The following is a 26,940-nucleotide window of genomic DNA, read 5'->3' as shown; positions in this document are numbered from 1 at the left end:
CCACTACTTTTCCCACACTCCACTTGGAACAGAAGAACATGGGCAGGCTGGAGTCTTTGTCCTCTTTGGGAAGGAAGACGTTGAAATAGGTCCACTCTGTCTGGAAAACAAAATGAATAAGATGTAGACTTGTATATAAAATATAATAAAATGCAAAACCCCCAAAAAGACAGTGATTCTTTAAATCAGGGGAGTACATGTCCTGTCCCCAACCCCCTCATCCTGAAATTACATTTTTGTCCCCCCTAGTTTTATCATTGGAATGTGATACAAAACGAGGCTACGGTATGCTTTAGGACCATGCGGACACCTCCAAGCAGTCGGATAGGCTGTTTGGAGTGTTTATCCTACTGGTGAAAAAAAAAAAAATGTGTTATGTCCCCCCCATTTCGAAAACCAAAGTTGCACCCCTGCTTTATACTGTATATAATGTATTTTCAACTCATTTTTCATTTCAAAACTTGAGACATCTGTGGCTTTGTGTTTTGTGAAAAAACTGCACATTTTAAAGTGGCCTTTTATTGTCCCCAGCATAGATTGTACATCTCAATTGTCAGTAGGAACCACATTTGTTTAAGCAAGTCAGCCATATCAGCTACAGTATGGTTTTTTTTAAGGCAGTAAATGAGGCTGAATGAACTGTTTCGCTGCCAGACAAGGCTCCGCTGATAGCCAGGTGTAGCAGTGGTAAGGATGTTTTGGTGCTGAAAAGAAAGCTCTGCTGTTGGGAAAGCTTTATAAAGGGCCTAACTGTTTGTGGGTACTGTTTGTCACCGTTATAGTGCAATGAATGTATTCTTCAATGTTGTATTGTCTTGTGTAATGGCTTTGCTGGCATGCGTCAAAACTTTTCAAGTATGTTTGCCCCACCGAGATGTAATTTTCCATTGTGAATAAGAGATCCAGTGGCCTAATGGATAAGGCATCAGCCTCCGGAGCTGGGGATTGTGGGTTCAAGTCCCACCTGGGTCTGTTTGAAAACAGCTGTCCATTAAATTAATGGCCAGACATGACTTGGTTCTTGCTAAGATCCACATGCATGAAAGGTTTAGCTTTAATCAATATCTGTACTAAATTCCCAATTCCCTTATTCAAATAGTGAATTCCAAATAAATGAAGCGTTACTCAATAGTAGGAGTGCTAGAAAAGTGACAATTGGAACCCCTCTTCCAGGTCATGACTTCACCAAACAATCTACAGCTTTATTAATCATAAATAAAAACATCTTCATAGTATTCAAATGACTCCAATAGATCTAGTGAGTCAGGATTTGTTTTTTTGTGAAATGTATTGTGACAAACATGATTGTGAAACTACATGTTATAATAAATGTTGATTTGAATGTTGATTCGTATTTGTATGATGATAACAGTAGAATAGGTTTGTCTACTTGGAGCCTGCTGCTAGTGGTTGTTTTCTTTTAGATTAGCTGTTAGTATATTGTTGTTGTTCTTGAGGCTGGCCAGTGAGGCAGCGTAGTCCACTACTTTTCCCACACTCCACTTGGAACAGAAGAACATGGGCAGGCTGGAGTCTTTGTCCTCTTTGGGAAGGAAGACGTTGAAATAGGTCCACTCTGTCTGGAAAACAAAATGAATAAGATGTAGACTTGTATATAAAATATAATAAAATGCAAAACCCCCAAAAAGACAGTGATTCTTTAAATCAGGGGAGTACATGTCCTGTCCCCAACCCCCTCATCCTGAAATTACATTTTTGTCCCCCCTAGTTTTATCATTGGAATGTGATACAAAACGAGGCTACGGTATGCTTTAGGACCATGCGGACACCTCCAAGCAGTCGGATAGGCTGTTTGGAGTGTTTATCCTACTGGTGAAGAAAAAAAAAAAATAGTTATGTCCCCCCCATTTCGAAAACTAAAGTTGCACCCCTGCTTTATACTGTATATAATGTATTTTCAACTCATTTTTCATTTCAAAACTTGAGACATCTGTGGCTTTGTGTTTTGTGAAAAAACTGCACATTTTAAAGTGGCCTTTTATTGTCCCCAGCATAGATTGTACATCTCAATTGTCAGTAGGAACCACATTTGTTTAAGCAAGTCAGCCATATCAGCTACAGTATGTTTTTTTTTAAGGCAGTAAATGAGGCTGAATGAACTGTTTCGCTGCCAGACAAGGCTCCGCTGATAGCCAGGTGTAGCAGTGGTAAGGATGTTTTGGTGCTGAAAAGAAAGCTCTGCTGTTGGGAAAGCTTTATAAAGGGCCTAACTGTTTGTGGGTACTGTTTGTCACCGTTATAGTGCAATGAATGTATTCTTCAATGTTGTATTGTCTTGTGTAATGGCTTTGCTGGCATGCGTCAAAACTTTTCAAGTATGTTTGCCCCACCGAGATGTAATTTTCCATTGTGAATAAGAGATCCAGTGGCCTAATGGATAAGGCATCAGCCTCCGGAGCTGGGGATTGTGGGTTCAAGTCCCACCTGGGTCTGTTTGAAAACAGCTGTGCATTAAATTAATGGCCAGACATGACTTGGTTCTTGCTAAGATCCACATGCATGAAAGGTTTAGCTTTAATCAATATCTGTACTAAATTCCCAATTCCCTTATTCAAATAGTGAATTCCAAATAAATGAAGCGTTACTCAATAGTAGGAGTGCTAGAAAAGTGACAATTGGAACCCCTCTTCCAGGTCATGACTTCACCAAACAATCTACAGCTTTATTAATCATAAATAAAAACATCTTCATAGTATTCAAATGACTCCAATAGATCTAGTGAGTCAGGATTTGTTTTTTTGTGAAATGTATTGTGACAAACATGATTGTGAAACTACATGTTATAATAAATGTTGATTTGAATGTTGATTCGTATTTGTATGATGATAACAGTAGAATAGGTTTGTCTACTTGGAGCCTGCTGCTAGTGGTTGTTTTCTTTTAGATTAGCTGTTAGTATATTGTTGTTGTTCTTGAGGCTGGCCAGTGAGGCAGCGTAGTCCACTACTTTTCCCACACTCCACTTGGAACAGAAGAACATGGGCAGGCTGGAGTCTTTGTCCTCTTTGGGAAGGAAGACGTTGAAATAGGTCCACTCTGTCTGGAAAACAAAATGAATAAGATGTAGACTTGTATATAAAATATAATAAAATGCAAAACCCCCAAAAAGACAGTGATTCTTTAAATCAGGGGAGTACATGTCCTGTCCCCAACCCCCTCATCCTGAAATTACATTTTTGTCCCCCCTAGTTTTATCATTGGAATGTGATACAAAACGAGGCTACGGTATGCTTTAGGACCATGCGGACACCTCCAAGCAGTCGGATAGGCTGTTTGGAGTGTTTATCCTACTGGTGAAGAAAAAAAAAAATAGTTATTTCCCCCCCATTTCGAAAACTAAAGTTGCACCCCTGCTTTATACTGTATATAATGTATTTTCAACTCATTTTTCATTTCAAAACTTGAGACATCTGTGGCTTTGTGTTTTGTGAAAAAACTGCACATTTTAAAGTGGCCTTTTATTGTCCCCAGCATAGATTGTACATCTCAATTGTCAGTAGGAACCACATTTGTTTAAGCAAGTCAGCCATATCAGCTACAGTATGTTTTTTTTTAAGGCAGTAAATGAGGCTGAATGAACTGTTTCGCTGCCAGACAAGGCTCCGCTGATAGCCAGGTGTAGCAGTGGTAAGGATGTTTTGGTGCTGAAAAGAAAGCTCTGCTGTTGGGAAAGCTTTATAAAGGGCCTAACTGTTTGTGGGTACTGTTTGTCACCGTTATAGTGCAATGAATGTATTCTTCAATGTTGTATTGTCTTGTGTAATGGCTTTGCTGGCATGCGTCAAAACTTTTCAAGTATGTAATTTTCCATTGGGAATAAGAGATCCAGTGGCCTAATGGATAAGGCGTCAGCCTCCGGAGCTGGGGATTGTGGGTTCAAGTCCCACCTGGGTCTGTTGAAAGAAGCTGTGCATTAAATTAATGGCCAGACATGACTTGGTTCTTGCTAAGATCCACTTGCATGAAAGGTTTAGCTTTAATCAATATCTGTACTACATTCCCAATTCCCTGATTCAAATAGTGAATTCCAAATAAATGAAGCGTTACTCAATAGTAGGAGTGCTAGAAAAGTGACAATTGGAACCCCTCTTCCAGGTCATGACTTCACCAAACAATCTACAGCTTTATTAATCATAAATAAAAACATCTTCATAGTATTCAAATGACTCCAATAGATCTAGTGAGTCAGGATTTGTTTTTTTGTGAAATGTATTGTGACAAACATGATTGTGAAACTACATGTTATAATAAATGTTGATTTGAATGTTGATTCGTATTTGTATGATGATAACAGTAGAATAGGTTTGTCTACTTGGAGCCTGCTGCTAGTGGTTGTTTTCTTTTAGATTAGCTGTTAGTATATTGTTGTTGTTCTTGAGGCTGGCCAGTGAGGCAGCGTAGTCCACTACTTTTCCCACACTCCACTTGGAACAGAAGAACATGGGCAGGCTGGAGTCTTTGCCCTCTTTGGGAAGGAAGACGTTGAAATAGGTCCACTCTGTCTGGAAAACAAAATGAATAAGATGTAGACTTGTATATAAAATATAATAAAATGCAAAACCCCCAAAAAGACAGTGATTCTTTAAATCAGGGGAGTACATGTCCTTTCCCCAACCCCCTCATTCTGAAATTACATTTTTGTTCCCCCTAGTTTTATCATTGGAATGTGATACAAAACGAGGCTACGGTATGCTTTAGGACCATGCGGACACCTCCAAGCAGTCGGATAGGCTGTTTGGAGTGTTTATCCTACTGGTGAAAAAAAAAAAATAGTTATGTCCCCCCCATTTCGAAAACCAAAGTTGCACCCCTGCTTTATACTGTATATAATATATTTTCAACTCATTTTTCATTTCAAAACTTGAGACATCTGTGGCTTTGTGTTTTGTGAAAAAACTGCACATTTTAAAGTGGACTTTTATTGTCCCCAGCATAGATTGTACATCTCAATTGTTAGTAGGAACCACATTTGTTTAAGCAAGTCAGCCATATCAGCTACAGTATGTTTTTTTTTAAAGGCAGTAAACGAGGCTGAATGAACTGTTTCGCTGCCAGACAAGGCTCCGCTGATAGCCAGGTGTAGCAGTGGTAAGGATGTTTTGGTGCTGAAAAGAAAGCTCTGCTGTTGGGAAAGCTTTATATAGGGCCTAACTGTTTGTGGGTACCGTTTGTCACCGTTATAGTGCAATGAATGTATTCTTCAATGTTGTATTGTCTTGTGTAATGGCTTTGCTGGCATGCGTCAAAACTTTTCAAGTATGTAATTTTCCATTGGGAATAAGAGATCCAGTGGCCTAATGGATAAGGCATCAGCCTCCGGAGCTGGGGATTGTGGGTTCAAGTCCCACCTGGGTCTGTTGAAAGCAGCAGTGCATTAAATTAATGCCCAGACATGACTTGGTTCTTGCTAAGATCCACTTGCATGAAAGGTTTAGCTTTAATCAATATCTGTACTACATTCCCAATTCCCTGATTCAAATAGTGAATTCCAAATAAATGAAGCGTTACTCAATAGTAGGAGTGCTAGAAAAGTGACAATTGGAACCCCTCTTCCAGGTCATGACTTCACCAAACAATCTACAGCTTTATTAATCATAAATAAAAACATCTTCATAGTATTCAAATGACTCCAATAGATCTAGTGAGTCAGGATTTGTTTAATTGTGAAATGTATTGTGACAAACATGATTGTGAAACTACATGTTATAATAAATGTTGATTTGAATGTTGATTCGTATTTGTATGATGATAACAGTAGAATAGGTTTGTCTACTTGGAGCCTGCTGCTAGTGGTTGTTTTCTTTTAGATTAGCTGTTAGTATATTGTTGTTGTTCTTGAGGCTGGCCAGTGAGGCAGCGTAGTCCACTACTTTTCCCACACTCCACTTGGAACAGAAGAACATGGGCAGGCTGGAGTCTTTGCCCTCTTTGGGAAGGAAGACGTTGAAATAGGTCCACTCTGTCTGGAAAACAAAATGAATAAGATGTAGACTTGTATATAAAATATAATAAAATGCAAAACCCCCAAAAAGACAGTGATTCTTTAAATCAGGGGAGTACATGTCCTGTCCCCAACCCCCTCATTCTGAAATTACATTTTTGTTCCCCCTAGTTTTATCATTGGAATGTGATACAAAACGAGGCTACTGTATGCTTTAGGACCATGCGGACACCTCCAAGCAGTCGGATAGGCTGTTTGGAGTGTTTATCCTACTGGTGAAAAAAATAATAATAGTTATGTCCCCCCCATTTCGAAAACCAAAGTTGCACCCCTGCTTTATACTGTATATAATATATTTTCAACTCATTTTTCATTTCAAAACTTGAGACATCTGTGGCTTTGTGTTTTGTGAAAAAACTGCACATTTTAAAGTGGACTTTTATTGTCCCCAGCATAGATTGTACATCTCAATTGTTAGTAGGAACCACATTTGTTTAAGCAAGTCAGCCATATCAGCTACAGTATGTTTTTTTTTAAAGGCAGTAAACGAGGCTGAATGAACTGTTTCGCTGCCAGACAAGGCTCCGCTGATAGCCAGGTGTAGCAGTGGTAAGGATGTTTTGGTGCTGAAAAGAAAGCTCTGCTGTTGGGAAAGCTTTATATAGGGCCTAACTGTTTGTGGGTACCGTTTGTCACCGTTATAGTGCAATGAATGTATTCTTCAATGTTGTATTGTCTTGTGTAATGGCTTTGCTGGCATGCGTCAAAACTTTTCAAGTATGTTTGCCCCACCGAGATGTAATTTTCCATTGGGAATAAGAGATCCAGTGGCCTAATGGATAAGGCATCAGCCTCCGGAGCTGGGGATTGTGGGTTCAAGTCCCACCTGGGTCTGTTGAAAGCAGCTGTGCATTAAATCAATGGCCAGACATGACTTGGTTCTTGCTAAGATCCACTTGCATGAAAGGTTTAGCTTTAATCAATATCTGTACTACATTCCCAATTCCCTGATTCAAATAGTGAATTCCAAATAAATGAAGCGTTACTCAATAGTAGGAGTGCTAGAAAAGTGACAATTGGAACCCCTCTTCCAGGTCATGACTTCACCAAACAATCTACAGCTTTATTAATCATAAATAAAAACATCTTCATAGTATTCAAATGACTCCAATAGATCTAGTGAGTCAGGATTTGTTTAATTGTGAAATGTATTGTGACAAACATGATTGTGAAACTACATGTTATAATAAATGTTGATTTGAATGTTGATTCGTATTTGTATGATGATAACAGTAGAATAGGTTTGTCTACTTGGAGCCTGCTGCTAGTGGTTGTTTTCTTTTAGATTAGCTGTTAGTATATTGTTGTTGTTCTTGAGGCTGGCCAGTGAGGCAGCGTAGTCCACTACTTTTCCCACACTCCACTTGGAACAGAAGAACATGGGCAGGCTGGAGTCTTTGCCCTCTTTGGGAAGGAAGACGTTGAAATAGGTCCACTCTGTCTGGAAAACAAAATGAATAAGATGTAGACTTGTATATAAAATATAATAAAATGCAAAACCCCCAAAAAGACAGTGATTCTTTAAATCAGGGGAGTACATGTCCTGTCCCCAACCCCCTCATTCTGAAATTACATTTTTGTTCCCCCTAGTTTTATCATTGGAATGTGATACAAAACGAGGCTACTGTATGCTTTAGGACCATGCGGACACCTCCAAGCAGTCGGATAGGCTGTTTGGAGTGTTTATCCTACTGGTGAAAAAAATAATAATAGTTATGTCCCCCCCATTTCGAAAACCAAAGTTGCACCCCTGCTTTATACTGTATATAATATATTTTCAACTCATTTTTCATTTCAAAACTTGAGACATCTGTGGCTTTGTGTTTTGTGAAAAAACTGCACATTTTAAAGTGGACTTTTATTGTCCCCAGCATAGATTGTACATCTCAATTGTTAGTAGGAACCACATTTGTTTAAGCAAGTCAGCCATATCAGCTACAGTATGTTTTTTTTAAAGGCAGTAAACGAGGCTGAATGAACTGTTTCGCTGCCAGACAAGGCTCCGCTGATAGCCAGGTGTAGCAGTGGTAAGGATGTTTTGGTGCTGAAAAGAAAGCTCTGCTGTTGGGAAAGCTTTATATAGGGCCTAACTGTTTGTGGGTACCGTTTGTCACCGTTATAGTGCAATGAATGTATTCTTCAATGTTGTATTGTCTTGTGTAATGGCTTTGCTGGCATGCGTCAAAACTTTTCAAGTATGTTTGCCCCACCGAGATGTAATTTTCCATTGGGAATAAGAGATCCAGTGGCCTAATGGATAAGGCATCAGCCTCCGGAGCTGGGGATTGTGGGTTCAAGTCCCACCTGGGTCTGTTGAAAGCAGCTGTGCATTAAATTAATGGCCAGACATGACTTGGTTCTTGCTAAGATCCACTTGCATGAAAGGTTTAGCTTTAATCAATATCTGTACTACATTCCCAATTCCCTGATTCAAATAGTGAATTCCAAATAAATGAAGCGTTACTCAATAGTAGGAGTGCTAGAAAAGTGACAATTGGAACCCCTCTTCCAGGTCATGACTTCACCAAACAATCTACAGCTTTATTAATCATAAATAAAAACATCTTCATAGTATTCAAATGACTCCAATAGATCTAGTGAGTCAGGATTTGTTTAATTGTGAAATGTATTGTGACAAACATGATTGTGAAACTACATGTTATAATAAATGTTGATTTGAATGTTGATTCGTATTTGTATGATGATAACAGTAGAATAGGTTTGTCTACTTGGAGCCTGCTGCTAGTGGTTGTTTTCTTTTAGATTAGCTGTTAGTATATTGTTGTTGTTCTTGAGGCTGGCCAGTGAGGCAGCGTAGTCCACTACTTTTCCCACACTCCACTTGGAACAGAAGAACATGGGCAGGCTGGAGTCTTTGCCCTCTTTGGGAAGGAAGACGTTGAAATAGGTCCACTCTGTCTGGAAAACAAAATGAATAAGATGTAGACTTGTATATAAAATATAATAAAATGCAAAACCCCCAAAAAGACAGTGATTCTTTAAATCAGGGGAGTACATGTCCTGTCCCCAACCCCCTCATTCTGAAATTACATTTTTGTTCCCCCTAGTTTTATCATTGGAATGTGATACAAAACGAGGCTACTGTATGCTTTAGGACCATGCGGACACCTCCAAGCAGTCGGATAGGCTGTTTGGAGTGTTTATCCTACTGGTGAAAAAAATAATAATAGTTATGTCCCCCCCATTTCGAAAACCAAAGTTGCACCCCTGCTTTATACTGTATATAATATATTTTCAACTCATTTTTCATTTCAAAACTTGAGACATCTGTGGCTTTGTGTTTTGTGAAAAAACTGCACATTTTAAAGTGGACTTTTATTGTCCCCAGCATAGATTGTACATCTCAATTGTTAGTAGGAACCACATTTGTTTAAGCAAGTCAGCCATATCAGCTACAGTATGTTTTTTTTAAAGGCAGTAAACGAGGCTGAATGAACTGTTTCGCTGCCAGACAAGGCTCCGCTGATAGCCAGGTGTAGCAGTGGTAAGGATGTTTTGGTGCTGAAAAGAAAGCTCTGCTGTTGGGAAAGCTTTATATAGGGCCTAACTGTTTGTGGGTACCGTTTGTCACCGTTATAGTGCAATGAATGTATTCTTCAATGTTGTATTGTCTTGTGTAATGGCTTTGCTGGCATGCGTCAAAACTTTTCAAGTATGTTTGCCCCACCGAGATGTAATTTTCCATTGGGAATAAGAGATCCAGTGGCCTAATGGATAAGGCATCAGCCTCCGGAGCTGGGGATTGTGGGTTCAAGTCCCACCTGGGTCTGTTGAAAGCAGCTGTGCATTAAATTAATGGCCAGACATGACTTGGTTCTTGCTAAGATCCACTTGCATGAAAGGTTTAGCTTTAATCAATATCTGTACTACATTCCCAATTCCCTGATTCAAATAGTGAATTCCAAATAAATGAAGCGTTACTCAATAGTAGGAGTGCTAGAAAAGTGACAATTGGAACCCCTCTTCCAGGTCATGACTTCACCAAACAATCTACAGCTTTATTAATCATAAATAAAAACATCTTCATAGTATTCAAATGACTCCAATAGATCTAGTGAGTCAGGATTTGTTTAATTGTGAAATGTATTGTGACAAACATGATTGTGAAACTACATGTTATAATAAATGTTGATTTGAATGTTGATTCGTATTTGTATGATGATAACAGTAGAATAGGTTTGTCTACTTGGAGCCTGCTGCTAGTGGTTGTTTTCTTTTAGATTAGCTGTTAGTATATTGTTGTTGTTCTTGAGGCTGGCCAGTGAGGCAGCGTAGTCCACTACTTTTCCCACACTCCACTTGGAACAGAAGAACATGGGCAGGCTGGAGTCTTTGCCCTCTTTGGGAAGGAAGACGTTGAAATAGGTCCACTCTGTCTGGAAAACAAAATGAATAAGATGTAGACTTGTATATAAAATATAATAAAATGCAAAACCCCCAAAAAGACAGTGATTCTTTAAATCAGGGGAGTACATGTCCTGTCCCCAACCCCCTCATTCTGAAATTACATTTTTGTTCCCCCTAGTTTTATCATTGGAATGTGATACAAAACGAGGCTACTGTATGCTTTAGGACCATGCGGACACCTCCAAGCAGTCGGATAGGCTGTTTGGAGTGTTTATCCTACTGGTGAAAAAAATAATAATAGTTATGTCCCCCCCATTTCGAAAACCAAAGTTGCACCCCTGCTTTATACTGTATATAATATATTTTCAACTCATTTTTCATTTCAAAACTTGAGACATCTGTGGCTTTGTGTTTTGTGAAAAAACTGCACATTTTAAAGTGGACTTTTATTGTCCCCAGCATAGATTGTACATCTCAATTGTTAGTAGGAACCACATTTGTTTAAGCAAGTCAGCCATATCAGCTACAGTATGTTTTTTTTAAAGGCAGTAAACGAGGCTGAATGAACTGTTTCGCTGCCAGACAAGGCTCCGCTGATAGCCAGGTGTAGCAGTGGTAAGGATGTTTTGGTGCTGAAAAGAAAGCTCTGCTGTTGGGAAAGCTTTATATAGGGCCTAACTGTTTGTGGGTACCGTTTGTCACCGTTATAGTGCAATGAATGTATTCTTCAATGTTGTATTGTCTTGTGTAATGGCTTTGCTGGCATGCGTCAAAACTTTTCAAGTATGTTTGCCCCACCGAGATGTAATTTTCCATTGGGAATAAGAGATCCAGTGGCCTAATGGATAAGGCATCAGCCTCCGGAGCTGGGGATTGTGGGTTCAAGTCCCACCTGGGTCTGTTGAAAGCAGCTGTGCATTAAATTAATGGCCAGACATGACTTGGTTCTTGCTAAGATCCACTTGCATGAAAGGTTTAGCTTTAATCAATATCTGTACTACATTCCCAATTCCCTGATTCAAATAGTGAATTCCAAATAAATGAAGCGTTACTCAATAGTAGGAGTGCTAGAAAAGTGACAATTGGAACCCCTCTTCCAGGTCATGACTTCACCAAACAATCTACAGCTTTATTAATCATAAATAAAAACATCTTCATAGTATTCAAATGACTCCAATAGATCTAGTGAGTCAGGATTTGTTTAATTGTGAAATGTATTGTGACAAACATGATTGTGAAACTACATGTTATAATAAATGTTGATTTGAATGTTGATTCGTATTTGTATGATGATAACAGTAGAATAGGTTTGTCTACTTGGAGCCTGCTGCTAGTGGTTGTTTTCTTTTAGATTAGCTGTTAGTATATTGTTGTTGTTCTTGAGGCTGGCCAGTGAGGCAGCGTAGTCCACTACTTTTCCCACACTCCACTTGGAACAGAAGAACATGGGCAGGCTGGAGTCTTTGCCCTCTTTGGGAAGGAAGACGTTGAAATAGGTCCACTCTGTCTGGAAAACAAAATGAATAAGATGTAGACTTGTATATAAAATATAATAAAATGCAAAACCCCCAAAAAGACAGTGATTCTTTAAATCAGGGGAGTACATGTCCTTTCCCCAACCCCCTCATTCTGAAATTACATTTTTGTTCCCCCTAGTTTTATCATTGGAATGTGATACAAAACGAGGCTACGGTATGCTTTAGGACCATGCGGACACCTCCAAGCAGTCGGATAGGCTGTTTGGAGTGTTTATCCTACTGGTGAAAAAAAAAAAAATAGTTATGTCCCCCCCATTTCGAAAACCAAAGTTGCACCCCTGCTTTATACTGTATATAATATATTTTCAACTCATTTTTCATTTCAAAACTTGAGACATCTGTGGCTTTGTGTTTTGTGAAAAAACTGCACATTTTAAAGTGGACTTTTATTGTCCCCAGCATAGATTGTACATCTCAATTGTTAGTAGGAACCACATTTGTTTAAGCAAGTCAGCCATATCAGCTACAGTATGTTTTTTTTTAAAGGCAGTAAACGAGGCTGAATGAACTGTTTCGCTGCCAGACAAGGCTCCGCTGATAGCCAGGTGTAGCAGTGGTAAGGATGTTTTGGTGCTGAAAAGAAAGCTCTGCTGTTGGGAAAGCTTTATATAGGGCCTAACTGTTTGTGGGTACCGTTTGTCACCGTTATAGTGCAATGAATGTATTCTTCAATGTTGTATTGTCTTGTGTAATGGCTTTGCTGGCATGCGTCAAAACTTTTCAAGTATGTAATTTTCCATTGGGAATAAGAGATCCAGTGGCCTAATGGATAAGGCATCAGCCTCCGGAGCTGGGGATTGTGGGTTCAAGTCCCACCTGGGTCTGTTGAAAGCAGCTGTGCATTAAATTAATGGCCAGACATGACTTGGTTCTTGCTAAGATCCACTTGCATGAAAGGTTTAGCTTTAATCAATATCTGTACTACATTCCCAATTCCCTGATTCAAATAGTGAATTCCAAATAAATGAAGCGTTACTCAATAGTAGGAGTGCTAGAAAAGTGACAATTGGAACCCCTCTTCCAGGTCATGACTTCACCAAACAATCTACAGCTTTATTAATCATAAATAAAAACATCTTCATAGTATTCAAATGACTCCAATAGATCTAGTGAGTCAGGATTTGTTTAATTGTGAAATGTATTGTGACAAACATGATTGTGAAACTACATGTTATAATAAATGTTGATTTGAATGTTGATTCGTATTTGTATGATGATAACAGTAGAATAGGTTTGTCTACTTGGAGCCTGCTGCTAGTGGTTGTTTTCTTTTAGATTAGCTGTTAGTATATTGTTGTTGTTCTTGAGGCTGGTCAGTGAGGCAGCGTAGTCCACTACTTTTCCCACACTCCACTTGGAACAGAAGAACATGGGCAGGCTGGAGTCTTTGCCCTTTTTGGGAAGGAAGACGTTGAAATAGGTCCACTCTGTCTGGAAAACAAAATGAATAAGATGTAGACTTGTATATAAAATATAATAAAATGCAAAACCCCCAAAAAGACAGTGATTCTTTAAATCAGGGGAGTACATGTCCTGTCCCCAACCCCCTCATCCTGAAATTACATTTTTGTCCCCCCTAGTTTTATCATTGGAATGTGATACAAAACGAGGCTACGGGATGCTTTAGGACCATGCGGACACCTCCAAGCAGTCGGATAGGCTGTTTGGAGTGTTTATCCTACTGGTGAAGAAAAAAAAAATAGTTATGTCCCCCCCATTTCGAAAACCAAAGTTGCACCCCTGCTTTATACTGTATATAATGTATTTTCAACTCATTTTTCATTTCAAAACTTGAGACATCTGTGGCTTTGTGTTTTGTGAAAAAACTGCACATTTTAAAGTGGCCTTTTTATTGTCCCCAGCATAGATTGTACATCTCAATTGTCAGTAGGAACCACATTTGTTTAAGCAAGTCAGCCATATCAGCTACAGTATGTTTTTTTAAAAGGCAGTAAATGAGGCTGAATGAACTGTTTCGCTGCCAGACAAGGCTCCGCTGATAGCCAGGTGTAGCAGTCGTAAGGATGTTTTGGTGCTGAAAAGAAAGCTCTGCTGTTGGGAAAGCTTTATAAAGGGCCTAACTGTTTGTGGGTACTGTTTGTCACCGTTATAGTGCAATGAATGTATTCTTCGATGTTGTATTGTCTTGTGTAATGGCTTTGCTGGCATGCGTCAAAACTTTTCAAGTATGTTTGCCCCACCGAGATGTAATTTTCCATTGGAAATAAAAGATCCAGTGGCCTAATGGATAAGGCATCAGCCTCCGGAGCTGGGGATTGTGGGTTCAAGTCCCACCTGGGTCTGTTGAAAACAACTATGCATTAAATTAATGGCCAGACATGATTTGTTTCTTGCTAAGATCCACTTGCATGAAAGGTTCAGCTTTAATCCATATCTGTACTAAATTCCCAATTCCCTCATTCAAATAGTGAATTCCAAATAAATGAAGCGTTACTCAATAGTAGGAGTGCTAGAAAAGTGACAATTGGAACCCCTCTTCCAGGTCATGACTTCACCAAACAATCTACAGCTTTATTAATCATAAATAAAAACATCTTCATAGTATTCAAATGACTCCAATAGATCTAGTGAGTCAGGATTTGTTTTTTTGTGAAATGTATTGTGACAAACATGATTGTGAAACTACATGTTATAATAAATGTTGATTTGAATGTTGATTCGTATTTGTATGATGATAACAGTAGAATAGGTTTGTCTACTTGGAGCCTGCTGCTAGTGGTTGTTTTCTTTTAGATTAGCTGTTAGTATATTGTTGTTGTTCTTGAGGCTGGCCAGTGAGGCAGCGTAGTCCACTACTTTTCCCACACTCCACTTGGAACAGAAGAACATGGGCAGGCTGGAGTCTTTGCCCTCTTTGGGAAGGAAGACGTTGAAATAGGTCCACTCTGTCTGGAAAACAAAATGAATAAGATATAGACTTGTATATAAAATATAATAAAATGCAAAACCCCCAAAAAGACAGTGATTCTTTAAATCAGGGGAGTACATGTCCTGTCCCCAACCCCCTCATTCTGAAATTACATTTTTGTTCCCCCTAGTTTTATCATTGGAATGTGATACAAAACGAGGCTACGGTATGCTTTAGGACCATGCGGACACCTCCAAGCAGTCGGATAGGCTGTTTGGAGTGTTTATCCTACTGGTGAAGAAAAAATAATAATAGTTATGTCCCCCCCATTTCGAAAACCAAAGTTGCACCCCTGCTTTATACTGTATATAATGTATTTTCAACTCATTTTTCATTTCAAAACTTGAGACATCTGTGGCTTTGTGTTTTGTGAAAAAACTGCACATTTTAAAGTGGACTTTTATTGTCCCCAGCATAGATTGTACATCTCAATTGTTAGTAGGAACCACATTTGTTTAAGCAAGTCAGCCATATCAGCTACAGTATTTTTTTTTTTAAAGGCAGTAAACGAGGCTGAATGAACTGTTTCGCTGCCAGACAAGGCTCCGCTGATAGCCAGGTGTAGCAGTGGTAAGGATGTTTTGGTGCTGAAAAGAAAGCTCTGCTGTTGGGAAAGCTTTATATAGGGCCTAACTGTTTGTGGGTACCGTTTGTCACCGTTATAGTGCAATGAATGTATTCTTCAATGTTGTATTGTCTTGTGTAATGGCTTTGCTGGCATGCGTCAAAACTTTTCAAGTATGTTTGCCCCACCGAGATGTAATTTTCCATTGGGAATAAGAGATCCAGTGGCCTAATGGATAAGGCATCAGCCTCCGGAGCTGGGGATTGTGGGTTCAAGTCCCACCTGGGTCTGTTGAAAGCAGCTGTGCATTAAATTAATGGCCAGACATGACTTGGTTCTTGCTAAGATCCACTTGCATGAAAGGTTTAGCTTTAATCAATATCTGTACTACATTCCCAATTCCCTGATTCAAATAGTGAATTCCAAATAAATGAAGCGTTACTCAATAGTAGGAGTGCTAGAAAAGTGACAATTGGAACCCCTCTTCCAGGTCATGACTTCACCAAACAATCTACAGCTTTATTAATCATAAATAAAAACATCTTCATAGTATTCAAATGACTCCAATAGATCTAGTGAGTCAGGATTTGTTTAATTGTGAAATGTATTGTGACAAACATGATTGTGAAACTACATGTTATAATAAATGTTGATTTGAATGTTGATTCGTATTTGTATGATCATAACAGTAGAATAGGTTTGTCTACTTGGAGCCTGCTGCTAGTGGTTGTTTTCTTTTAGATTAGCTGTTAGTATATTGTTGTTGTTCTTGAGGCTGGCCAGTGAGGCAGCGTAGTCCACTACTTTTCCCACACTCCACTTGGAACAGAAGAACATGGGCAGGCTGGAGTCTTTGCCCTCTTTGGGAAGGAAGACGTTGAAATAGGTCCACTCTGTCTGGAAAACAAAATGAATAAGATATAGACTTGTATATAAAATATAATAAAATGCAAAACCCCCAAAAAGACAGTGATTCTTTAAATCAGGGGAGTACATGTCCTGTCCCCAACCCCCTCATTCTGAAATTACATTTTTGTTCCCCCTAGTTTTATCATTGGAATGTGATACAAAACGAGGCTACGGTATGCTTTAGGACCATGCGGACACCTCCAAGCAGTCGGATAGGCTGTTTGGAGTGTTTATCCTACTGGTGAAGAAAATATAATAATAGTTATGTCCCCCCCATTTCGAAAACCAAAGTTGCACCCCTGCTTTATACTGTATATAATGTATTTTCAACTCATTTTTCATTTCAAAACTTGAGACATCTGTGGCTTTGTGTTTTGTGAAAAAACTGCACATTTTAAAGTGGACTTTTATTGTCCCCAGCATAGATTGTACATCTCAATTGTTAGTAGGAACCACATTTGTTTAAGCAAGTCAGCCATATCAGCTACAGTATTTTTTTTTTAAAGGCAGTAAACGAGGCTGAATGAACTGTTTCGCTGCCAGACAAGGCTCCGCTGATAGCCAGGTGTAGCAGTGGTAAGGATGTTTTGGTGCTGAAAAGAAAGCTCTGCTGTTGGGAAAGCTTTATATAGGGCCTAACTGTTTGTGGGTACCGTTTGTCACCGTTATAGTGCAATGAATGTATTCTTCAATGTTGTATTGTCTTGTGTAATGGCTTTGCTGGCATGCGTCAAAACTTTTCAAGTATGTTTGCCCCACCGAGATGTAATTTTCCATTGGGAATAAGAGATCCAGTGGCCTAATGGATAAGGCATCAGCCTCCGGAGCTGGGGATTGTGGGTTCAAGTCCCACCTGGGTCTGTTGAAAGCAGCTGTGCATTAAATTAATGGCCAGACATGACTTGGTTCTTGCTAAGATCCACTTGCATGAAAGGTTTAGCTTTAATCAATATCTGTACTACATTCCCAATTCCCTGATTCAAATAGTGAATTCCAAATAAATGAAGCGTTACTCAATAGTAGGAGTGCTAGAAAAGTGACAATTGGAACCCCTCTTCCAGGTCATGACTTCACCAAACAATCTACAGCTTTATTAATCATAAATAAAAACATCTTCATAGTATTCAAATGACTCCAATAGATCTAGTGAGTCAGGATTTGTTTAATTGTGAAATGTATTGTGACAAACATGATTGTGAAACTACATGTTATAATAAATGTTGATTTGAATGTTGATTCGTATTTGTATGATCATAACAGTAGAATAGGTTTGTCTACTTGGAGCCTGCTGCTAGTGGTTGTTTTCTTTTAGATTAGCTGTTAGTATATTGTTGTTGTTCTTGAGGCTGGCCAGTGAGGCAGCGTAGTCCACTACTTTTCCCACACTCCACTTGGAACAGAAGAACATGGGCAGGCTGGAGTCTTTGCCCTCTTTGGGAAGGAAGACGTTGAAATAGGTCCACTCTGTCTGGAAAACAAAATGAATAAGATGTAGACTTGTATATAAAATATAATAAAATGCAAAACCCCCAAAAAGACAGTGATTCTTTAAATCAGGGGAGTACATGTCCTTTCCCCAACCCCCTCATTCTGAAATTACATTTTTGTTCCCCCTAGTTTTATCATTGGAATGTGATACAAAACGAGGCTACGGTATGCTTTAGGACCATGCGGACACCTCCAAGCAGTCGGATAGGCTGTTTGGAGTGTTTATCCTACTGGTGAAAAAAAAAAAAATAGTTATGTCCCCCCCATTTCGAAAACCAAAGTTGCACCCCTGCTTTATACTGTATATAATATATTTTCAACTCATTTTTCATTTCAAAACTTGAGACATCTGTGGCTTTGTGTTTTGTGAAAAAACTGCACATTTTAAAGTGGACTTTTATTGTCCCCAGCATAGATTGTACATCTCAATTGTTAGTAGGAACCACATTTGTTTAAGCAAGTCAGCCATATCAGCTACAGTATGTTTTTTTTTAAAGGCAGTAAACGAGGCTGAATGAACTGTTTCGCTGCCAGACAAGGCTCCGCTGATAGCCAGGTGTAGCAGTGGTAAGGATGTTTTGGTGCTGAAAAGAAAGCTCTGCTGTTGGGAAAGCTTTATATAGGGCCTAACTGTTTGTGGGTACCGTTTGTCACCGTTATAGTGCAATGAATGTATTCTTCAATGTTGTATTGTCTTGTGTAATGGCTTTGCTGGCATGCGTCAAAACTTTTCAAGTATGTAATTTTCCATTGGGAATAAGAGATCCAGTGGCCTAATGGATAAGGCATCAGCCTCCGGAGCTGGGGATTGTGGGTTCAAGTCCCACCTGTTGAAAGCTGCTGTGCATTAAATTAATGGCCAGATATGACTTGGTTCTTGCTAAGATCAACCTGAATGAAAGGTTTAGCTTTAATCAATATCTGTACTAAATTCCCAATTCCCTGATTCAAATAGTGAATTCCAAATAAATGAAGCGTTACTCAATAGTAGGAGTGCTAGAAAAGTGACAATTGGAACCCCTCTTCCAGGTCATGACTTCACCAAACAATCTACAGCTTTATTAATCATAAATAAAAACATCTTCATAGTATTCAAATGACTCCAATAGATCTAGTGAGTCAGGATTTTTTTTTTGTGAAATGTATTGTGACAAACATGATTGTGAAACTACATGTTATAATAAATGTTGATTTGAATGTTGATTCGTATTTGTATGATGATAACAGTAGAATAGGTTTGTCTACTTGGAGCCTGCTGCTAGTGGTTGTTTTCTTTTAGATTAGCTGTTAGTATATTGTTGTTGTTCTTGAGGCTGGCCAGTGAGGCAGCGTAATCCACTACTTTTCCCACACTCCACTTGGAACAGAAGAACATGGGCAGGCTGGAGTCTTTGCCCTCTTTGGGAAGGAAGACGTTGAAATAGGTCCACTCTGTCTGGAAAACAAAATGAATAAGATGTAGACTTGTATATAAAATATAATAAAATGCAAAACCCCCAAAAAGACAGTGATTCTTTAAATCAGGGGAGTACATGTCCTGTCCCCAACCCCCTCATTCTGAAATTACATTTTTGTCCCCCCTAGTTTTATCATTGGAATGTGATACAAAACGAGGCTACGGTATGCTTTAGGACCAGTCGGATAGGCTGTTTGGAGTGTTTATCCTACTGGTGAAGAAAAAAAAAAATAGTTATGTCCCCCCCATTTCGAAAACCAAAGTTGCACCCCTGCTTTATACTTTTATTGTCCCCAGCATAGATTGTACATCTCAATTGTCAGTAGGAACCACATTTGTTTAAGCAAGTCAGCCATATCAGCTACAGTATGTTTTTTTTAAAGGCAGTAAACGAGGCTGAATGAACTGTTTCGCTGCCAGACAAGGCTCCGCTGATAGCCAGGTGTAGCAGTGGTAAGGATGTTTTGGTGCTGAAAAGAAAGCTCTGCTGTTGGGAAAGCTTTATATAAGGTCCTAACTGTTTGTGGGTACCGTTTGTCACCGTTATAGTGCAATGAATGTATTCTTCAATGTTGTATTGTCTTGTGTAATGGCTTTGCTGGCATGCGTCAAAACTTTTCAAGTATGTTTGCCCCAAACATGATTCTTTAAATCAGGGGAGTACATGTCCTGTCCCCAACCCCCTCATTCTGAAATTACATTTTTGTAACGAGGCTGAATGAACTGTTTCGCTGCCAGACAAGGCTCCGCTGATAGCCAGGTGTAGCAGTGGTAAGGATGTTTTGGCGATTTAATTTGATTGCTTTTCTGATTTTCGTGACAAGGTTGCCTGCTGCTAGTCTATGATAAACTTACACAAATGCTTGTCTAGCTTTGGCTGTAAAGCATATTTAGAAAATCTGAGATGACAGGGTGATTAACAAAAGGCTAAGCTGTGTTCCAATATATTTCACTTGTGATTTTTATGAATAGGAAGATTTTCTAGGAAGATTTATGTCCCTTGCGTTATGCTAATTAGTGCCAGGCGATGATTACGCTCCCGGACCTGGGTTTGAGAGTCACAAGATAGGTAATACAGTTCCATTAGGGACACAACCACTTTCTCCAGCTCTCTCTTCATATGTGCCTTGTAGTACCTGTGGCAGTCCCTTGTCTCCTTCAGCATGATGCTTTAGTTTCATTGAAGCCACCTTGGTTGCTGTTGCAGTGTTCTTTTCCCCCTTGCAACCTTTACTCGGAGGCAAAGCCTACTTTGACTCTTCAGTGACAAGTGTGGAACAACACAACATAAACATACTGCTACTAAAACACGTACACTATTGGTAAACACTGCCTTCATGTGGAGATGCTAAAGAATTGGGCAGACTTTTTATTTTTTATTTAACCTTTATTTGAGTAGGAAAGTCAGTTAAGAACAAATTCTTATTCATAATGATGGTCTACTGTACCAAAAGGCAAAAGGCCTCCTGCGGGGACAGGGGCTGGGATAAAAAATTAAATAAAAATGTAGGACAAAACACACATCACGACAAGAGAGACCTAAAACGATAACATAGCATGGCAGAAACACATGGAAGCACAGCATGGTAGCAACACAGCATGGCAGCAGCACAACATGGTCGCAGCACAAAACATGGTACAAACATTATTGGGCACAGACAACAGCACAAAGGGCAAGAAGGTAGAGACAACAATACATCACATGAGGCAGCCACAACTGTCAGGAAGAGTGTCCATTTTTGAGTGAAGAGATGGAGATAAAGCAGCCCAGTTTGAGTGTTTTTTGCAGCTCGTTCCAGTCGTAAGCTGCAGTGAACTGAGAATTCGTATATAAGTCCCCACTTCCCTCCATTCTGCTAGCAAATGTGCAATCCTTGGGGAATAAAATTGACAAGTTACGCGGAGGGTTAAACTACCAATGAGACATTAAAAACTGTCACCTCTTATGCTTCACGGAGTCATGGCTGAATGACGACAATATCAACATACAACTGGCTGGTTATACAATGTACCGGCAGGATAGAACAGCGTAGTCTCGTAAGACAAGGGGCGGCGGACTATGTATTTTTGGAAACAACAGCTGGTGCCCGATATCTAAGAGAGTCTCGAGCTACTGTTTGCCTGAGGTAGAATATCTCATGATAAGCTGTAGACAACACTACCTATCGAGAGAGTTTTCAACTGTATTCTTTGTAGCTGTTTATACATACCACCACAGGCAGAGGCTGGCACTACGACAGCATTGAATGAGATGTATTCCGTCATAAGCAAACAAGAAAATGCTTACCTAGAGGCGGCGCTCCTAGTAGCCGGGGACTTTAATGCAAGGAAACTTAAATCGGTTTTACCAAATATCTATCAGCATGTTGAACGTGCAACCAGAGGGAAAAATAATTCTGGACCACCTACTGTATACCCCACACACAGATGCATACAAAGCTCTCTCTCTCGCCCTCCATTTGGCAAATCTGACCATAATTCTATCCTCCTGATTCCTACTCACAAGCAAAACATTTAAGCAGGAAGCACCAGTGACTAGATCAATAAAAAAGTGGTCAGATGAAGTAGATGCTTAGCCATTAGGACTGTTTTGCTTGCACAGACTGGAATATGATCTGAAATTCCTCCGATGGCATTGTATGCTCTCTTCAAGGCAAATAACACTGAAACATGCATGAGAGCACCAGCTGTTCCGGAAGACTGTGTGATCACGCTCTCCGCAGCCGATGTGAGTAAGACCTTTAAACAGGTCAACATTCACAAGGCTGCAGGGATAGACGGATTACAAGTACGTGTACTGCGAGCACGTGCTGACCATCTGGCAAGTGTCTTCACTGACATTTTCAACCTCTCCCTGTCTGAGTCTGTAATACCTCTAAACACTCAGAGGTAGTAAAGGTAGTAATCACACCAGTGGGAAGAGGGGCATTCTTCTTACCAAACCACATGACCATTGTTTTGGAGGTGTTCAGACAAGGTTAAAGGGAGAAAAAGCTTGTTGGACACTAAGAAAGCTTTGTTGTAGAGCATTTAACACAAAATCAGGGGAGGGGCCAGCTGAGTATAAGACTATATCATCTGCATATAAATGGATGAGAGAACTTCCTACTACTTGAGCTATGTTGGTGATGTAAATTGAGAAGAGTGTGGGGCCTAGGATCAAGCCTTGGGGTACTCCCCTGGTGACAGGCAGTAGCCGAGACAGCAGATGTTATGACTTTATACGCAGCCCTCTTTGAGAGAGGTAGTTAGCAAACCAGGCCAAAGACCCCTCAGAGACACCAATACTCTTTAGCCGGCCCACAAGAATGGAATGGTCTTCCGTATCAAAAGCTTTGGCCAAGTAAATAAAAATAGCAGAACAACATTGCTTAGAATCAAGGGCAATGGTGACATAATTTAAGACCTTTAAGGTTGCAGTGGCACATCCATAACCTGAGTGGAAACCAGATTGCATACCAAAGAGAATACTGTAGACATGAAGAAAGCCAGTCAGTTGATTATTGACAAGTTTTTCCAACCCTGTTTATCAAAATAGAAATTGGCCTATAACAGTCAGGATCAGCGTGATCTCACCCTTTAAATAAAGGATGCACCGTGGCTTTCTTCCAAGCAATGGGAACCTCCCCAGTGAGGAGAGACAAGTTTTAAAAAGTTCAGAGATAGGCTTGGCGATGATATGGGGCAGCAACCTTAAAGAAGAAAGGTTCTAAACCATCTGAACCAGATGTTTTTGGGGGGTGAAGTTTAAGGAGCTCCTTTAGCACCTCGGACTCAGTGATCGCCTTCAGGGAGAAACTTTGTAGCGGGGCAGGGGGAAAAGAGGGAGGAGCATCGGGGATAGTCACATTAGAAGGGGTGGAAGATTTGGAAATGTTGGTCAAATAGGAATACTGACATAATAAAGTGGTGTATAAAAAGCTCAGCCATGTGCTCCTTGTCAATAACAACGACATCATCAACATTAAGGGACATGGGCAGCTGTGAGGAAGAAGGTTTATTCTCCAGGTCTTGAACCGGTTTCCAGAACTTCTAGGGGTTAGACCCACAGAGAGAGAACTGCTCCTTAAAGTATCTAACTTTGGCCTTCCAGATAGCCTGAGTGCACTTATTTCTCATTTTACCTGAACGAGAGCCAGTCAGCTTGAATATACGTGTGCCGAGCGATTTGCCAAATGTAAATCTTGAGGTGGAGTAACTGTTTTTAATTATCATTTTCTCATTTTCTTTATGGACGCATATTTATTAAACTATTCAAGATGGCGTAGCAGTCAGACGTCTTGTCCTGTCGTGTCCCTTGTATATATCGTTATTACATATTTTTCTTTACATATCTTTTAAAATATTTTGCTAAACCTCAACATCTAAATACTCTCCTGCAACCCGCCTCACCCAATGGAGCATGGATCTGCTTTTTTTCTTCTTCTAAAGTATTTATATTTACTTTGGATCTGGAACCCCTCAACTGAAGCTAGCCAGCTAACTACCAGCTATCAGTCAGCAAACCATTGCTAGCGGTCATCAGCTAACCTTTAGCTCGGAAAGCTCTCGCCAGTTCGAACAACGCGACTCTAACCAGAGCATAACGGACCTATTATTTTTATCCCCGGATTCCCACCGCAAACGGAACATTTTCATCTGGATCTTCACAACTAGCTAACCACAACCCCGGATGACTACTCCGGATAGCTTGGCTACATAGCTGATGCCTGCTGGACACTGATCACTTGGCTACATAGCTGATGCCTGCTGGACTGTCCATTAATCACGATACTCCATTCTGTTTGTTTATGTTTTTATCTGTCGGCCCTAGCCGCACTCAGGCTCTGTATGTAGTTAATCCGACCCTCTCTGCCTAGTCAATGCCATTTTACCTGCTGTTGTTGTGCTAGCTGATTAGCTGTTGTTGTCTCACCTGCTGTTTTAGCTAGCTCTCCCAATCAACACCTGCAATTACTGTATGCCTCGCTGTATGTCTCTCTCAAATGTCACTATGCCTTGTATACTGTTCTTCAGGTTAGTTATCATTGTTTTAGTTTACAATGGAGCCCCTAGTTCCACTCTTCATACCTCTGATACCTCCTTTGTCCCACCTCCCACACATGCAGTGACCTCACCCATTACAACCAGCATGTCCAGAGATACAACCTCTCTTATCATCACCCAGTGCCTGGGCTTACCTCCGCTGTACCCACACCCCACCATGCGCATTATGCCCTGAATATATTCTACCATGCCCAGAAATCTGCTCCTTTAATTCTTTGTCCCCAACGCTCTAGGCGACCAGTTTTGATAGCCTTAAGCCGCACCCTCATACTACTCCTCCTCTGTTCCGTGGAGGTAACCCCAGGCCCTGCATGTCCCCAGGCACCCTCATTCATTGACTTCTGTGATCGAAAAAGCCTTGGTTTCATGCATGTCAACATCAGAAGCCTCCTCCCTAAGTTTGTTTTACTCACTGCTTTAGCACACTCTGCTAACCCTGATGTCCTTGCCGTGTCTGAATCCTGGCTTAGGAAGGCCACCAAAAATTCTGAGATTTCCATACCCAACTATAACATTTTCCGTCAAGATTGAACTGCCAAAGGGGGAGGAGTTGCAGTCTACTGCAGAGATAGCCTGCAAAGTAATGTCATACTTTCCAGGTCCATACCCAAACAGTTCGAACCACTAATTTAAAAAATGACTCTCTCCAGAAATAAGTCTCTCACTGTTGCCGCCTGCTACCGACCCCCCTCAGCTCCCAGCTGTGCCCTGGACACCATTTGTGAATTGATCGCCCCCCATCTAGCTTCAGAGTTTGTTCTGTTAGGTGACCTAAACTGGGATATGTTTAACACCCCGGCAGTCCTACAATCTAAGCTAGATGCCCTCAATCTCACACAAATCATCAAGGAACCCACCAGGTACAACCCTAAATCTGTAAACAAGGGCACCCTCATAGACGTCATCCTGACCAACTGGCCCTCCAAATACACCTCCACTGTCTTCAACCAGGATCTCAGCGATCACTGCCTCATTGCCTGTATCCGCTAAGGATCCGCAGTCAAACGACCACCCCTCATCACTGTCAAACGCTCCCTAAAACACTTCTGCGAGCAGGCCTTTCTAATCGACCTGGCATCCTGGAAGGATATTGACCTCATCCAGTCAGTTGAGGATGCCTGGTCATTCTTTAAAAGTAACTTCCTCACCATTTTGCATGCTTTTCAACCGTTCGCTGCCTGCACCCGCACGCCCAACTAGCATGCTCCGTTCAAAAAATGCAGAACTAAGAACAGATATAGCCCTTGGTTCACTCCAGACCTGACTGCCCTCGACCAGCACAAAAACATCCTGACTGCAATAGCATCGAATAGTCCCCGCGATATGCAACTGTTCAGGGAAGTCAGGAACCAATACACACAGTCAGTCAAGAAAGCCAAGGCCAGCTTCTTCAGGCAGAAATTTGCATCCTGTAGCTCTAACTCCAAAAAGTTCTGGGACACTGTAAAGTCCATGGAGACCAAGAGCACCTCCTCCCAGCTGCCCACTGCACTGAGGCTAGGTAACACGGTTACCACCGATAAATCCATGAATATCGAAAACTTCCACAAGCATTTCTCAACGGCTGGCCATGCCTTCCTCCTAGCTACTCCAACCTCGGCCAACAGCTCAGCTCCGCCCCCCCCCCCCCCCCCCCACCCCGCAGCTACTCGCCCAAGCCTCTCCACGTTTTCCTTTACCCAAATCCAGATAGCAGATGGCAGCTCTGAAACAGCTGCAAAACCTGGACCCGTACAAATCAGCTGGGCTTGACAATCTGGACCCTCTATTTCTGAAACTATCCGCCGCCATTGTCGCAACCCCTATTACCAGCCTGTTCAACCTCTCTTTCATATCGTCTGAGATCCCCAAGAATTGGAAAGCTGCCGCAGTCATCCCCCTCTTCAAAGGGGGAGACACCCTGGACCCAAACTGTTACAGACCTATATCCATCCTGCCCTGCCTATCTAAGGTCTTCGAAAGCCAAGTCAACAAACAGGTCACTGACCATCTCGAATCCCACCGTACCTTCTCCGCTGTGCAATCACCTCAGCCACGCTCAAGGTACTAAACGATATCATAACCGCCATCGATAAAAGACAGTACTGTGCAGCCGTCTTCATCGACCTGGCCAAGGCTTTCGACTCTGTGAATCACCATATTCTTATCGGCAGACTCAGTAGCCTCGGTTTTTCTAATGACTGCCTTGCCTGGTTCACTAACTACTTTGCAGACAGAGTTCAGTGTGTCAAATCGGAGGGCATGTTGTCCGGCCCTCTGGCAGTCTCTATGGGGGTGCCACAGGGTTCAATCATCTACAAAATAGCTTCCAATACTCTACTCAGCAAACTGGATGCAGTTTATCACAGTGCCATCCGTTTTGGTACTAAAGCACCTTATACCACCCACCACTGCGACCTGTATGCTCTAGTCGGCTGGTCCTCGCTACATATTCGTCGCCAGACCCACTGGCTCCAGGTCATCTACAAGTCCATGCTAGGTAACGCTCCACCTTATCTCAGTTCACTGGTCACGATGGCAACACCCACCCGTAGCACGCGCTCCAGCAGGTGTATCTCACCCATCATCCCTAAAGCCAACACCTCATTTGGCCGCCTTTCGTTCCAGTTCTCTGCTGCC

At 40.9% G+C, this 26,940-nt stretch overlaps 12 non-coding genes across 12 annotated transcripts; all 12 read left to right on the top strand.

Annotated features, from left to right (window-relative positions):
• The first annotated feature begins 899 nt into the window (after positions 1-899).
• On the top strand, positions 900-972 carry trnar-ccg (transfer RNA arginine (anticodon CCG)). Its single transcript has one exon. It is a non-coding gene; the product is annotated as a tRNA-Arg (tRNA).
• A 1,408-nt stretch (positions 973-2,380) lies between these two features.
• trnar-ccg (transfer RNA arginine (anticodon CCG)) lies at positions 2,381-2,453 on the top strand. Its single transcript has one exon. It is a non-coding gene; the product is annotated as a tRNA-Arg (tRNA).
• Positions 2,454-3,843: 1,390 nt separating this feature from the next.
• trnar-ccg (transfer RNA arginine (anticodon CCG)) lies at positions 3,844-3,916 on the top strand. Its single transcript has one exon. It is a non-coding gene; the product is annotated as a tRNA-Arg (tRNA).
• Positions 3,917-5,304: 1,388 nt separating this feature from the next.
• On the top strand, positions 5,305-5,377 carry trnar-ccg (transfer RNA arginine (anticodon CCG)). Its single transcript has one exon. It is a non-coding gene; the product is annotated as a tRNA-Arg (tRNA).
• A 1,406-nt stretch (positions 5,378-6,783) lies between these two features.
• On the top strand, positions 6,784-6,856 carry trnar-ccg (transfer RNA arginine (anticodon CCG)). The gene has a single exon. It is a non-coding gene; the product is annotated as a tRNA-Arg (tRNA).
• A 1,405-nt stretch (positions 6,857-8,261) lies between these two features.
• On the top strand, positions 8,262-8,334 carry trnar-ccg (transfer RNA arginine (anticodon CCG)). The gene has a single exon. It is a non-coding gene; the product is annotated as a tRNA-Arg (tRNA).
• Positions 8,335-9,739: 1,405 nt separating this feature from the next.
• Positions 9,740-9,812, top strand: trnar-ccg (transfer RNA arginine (anticodon CCG)). The gene has a single exon. It is a non-coding gene; the product is annotated as a tRNA-Arg (tRNA).
• A 1,405-nt stretch (positions 9,813-11,217) lies between these two features.
• Positions 11,218-11,290, top strand: trnar-ccg (transfer RNA arginine (anticodon CCG)). Its single transcript has one exon. It is a non-coding gene; the product is annotated as a tRNA-Arg (tRNA).
• Positions 11,291-12,679: 1,389 nt separating this feature from the next.
• trnar-ccg (transfer RNA arginine (anticodon CCG)) lies at positions 12,680-12,752 on the top strand. The gene has a single exon. It is a non-coding gene; the product is annotated as a tRNA-Arg (tRNA).
• A 1,406-nt stretch (positions 12,753-14,158) lies between these two features.
• On the top strand, positions 14,159-14,231 carry trnar-ccg (transfer RNA arginine (anticodon CCG)). Its single transcript has one exon. It is a non-coding gene; the product is annotated as a tRNA-Arg (tRNA).
• A 1,408-nt stretch (positions 14,232-15,639) lies between these two features.
• Positions 15,640-15,712, top strand: trnar-ccg (transfer RNA arginine (anticodon CCG)). Its single transcript has one exon. It is a non-coding gene; the product is annotated as a tRNA-Arg (tRNA).
• Positions 15,713-17,119: 1,407 nt separating this feature from the next.
• Positions 17,120-17,192, top strand: trnar-ccg (transfer RNA arginine (anticodon CCG)). The gene has a single exon. It is a non-coding gene; the product is annotated as a tRNA-Arg (tRNA).
• Positions 17,193-26,940: the final 9,748 nt, after the last annotated feature.

The sequence above is a fragment of the Oncorhynchus kisutch genome, linkage group LG18 (genome assembly GCF_002021735.2).
Source record: "Oncorhynchus kisutch isolate 150728-3 linkage group LG18, Okis_V2, whole genome shotgun sequence".
In the NCBI taxonomy this organism is placed as follows: domain Eukaryota; kingdom Metazoa; phylum Chordata; class Actinopteri; order Salmoniformes; family Salmonidae; genus Oncorhynchus; species Oncorhynchus kisutch.
The sequence above is the reverse complement of the archived record's forward strand: the minus strand, read 5'-3'. Positions and strand labels throughout refer to the sequence as shown.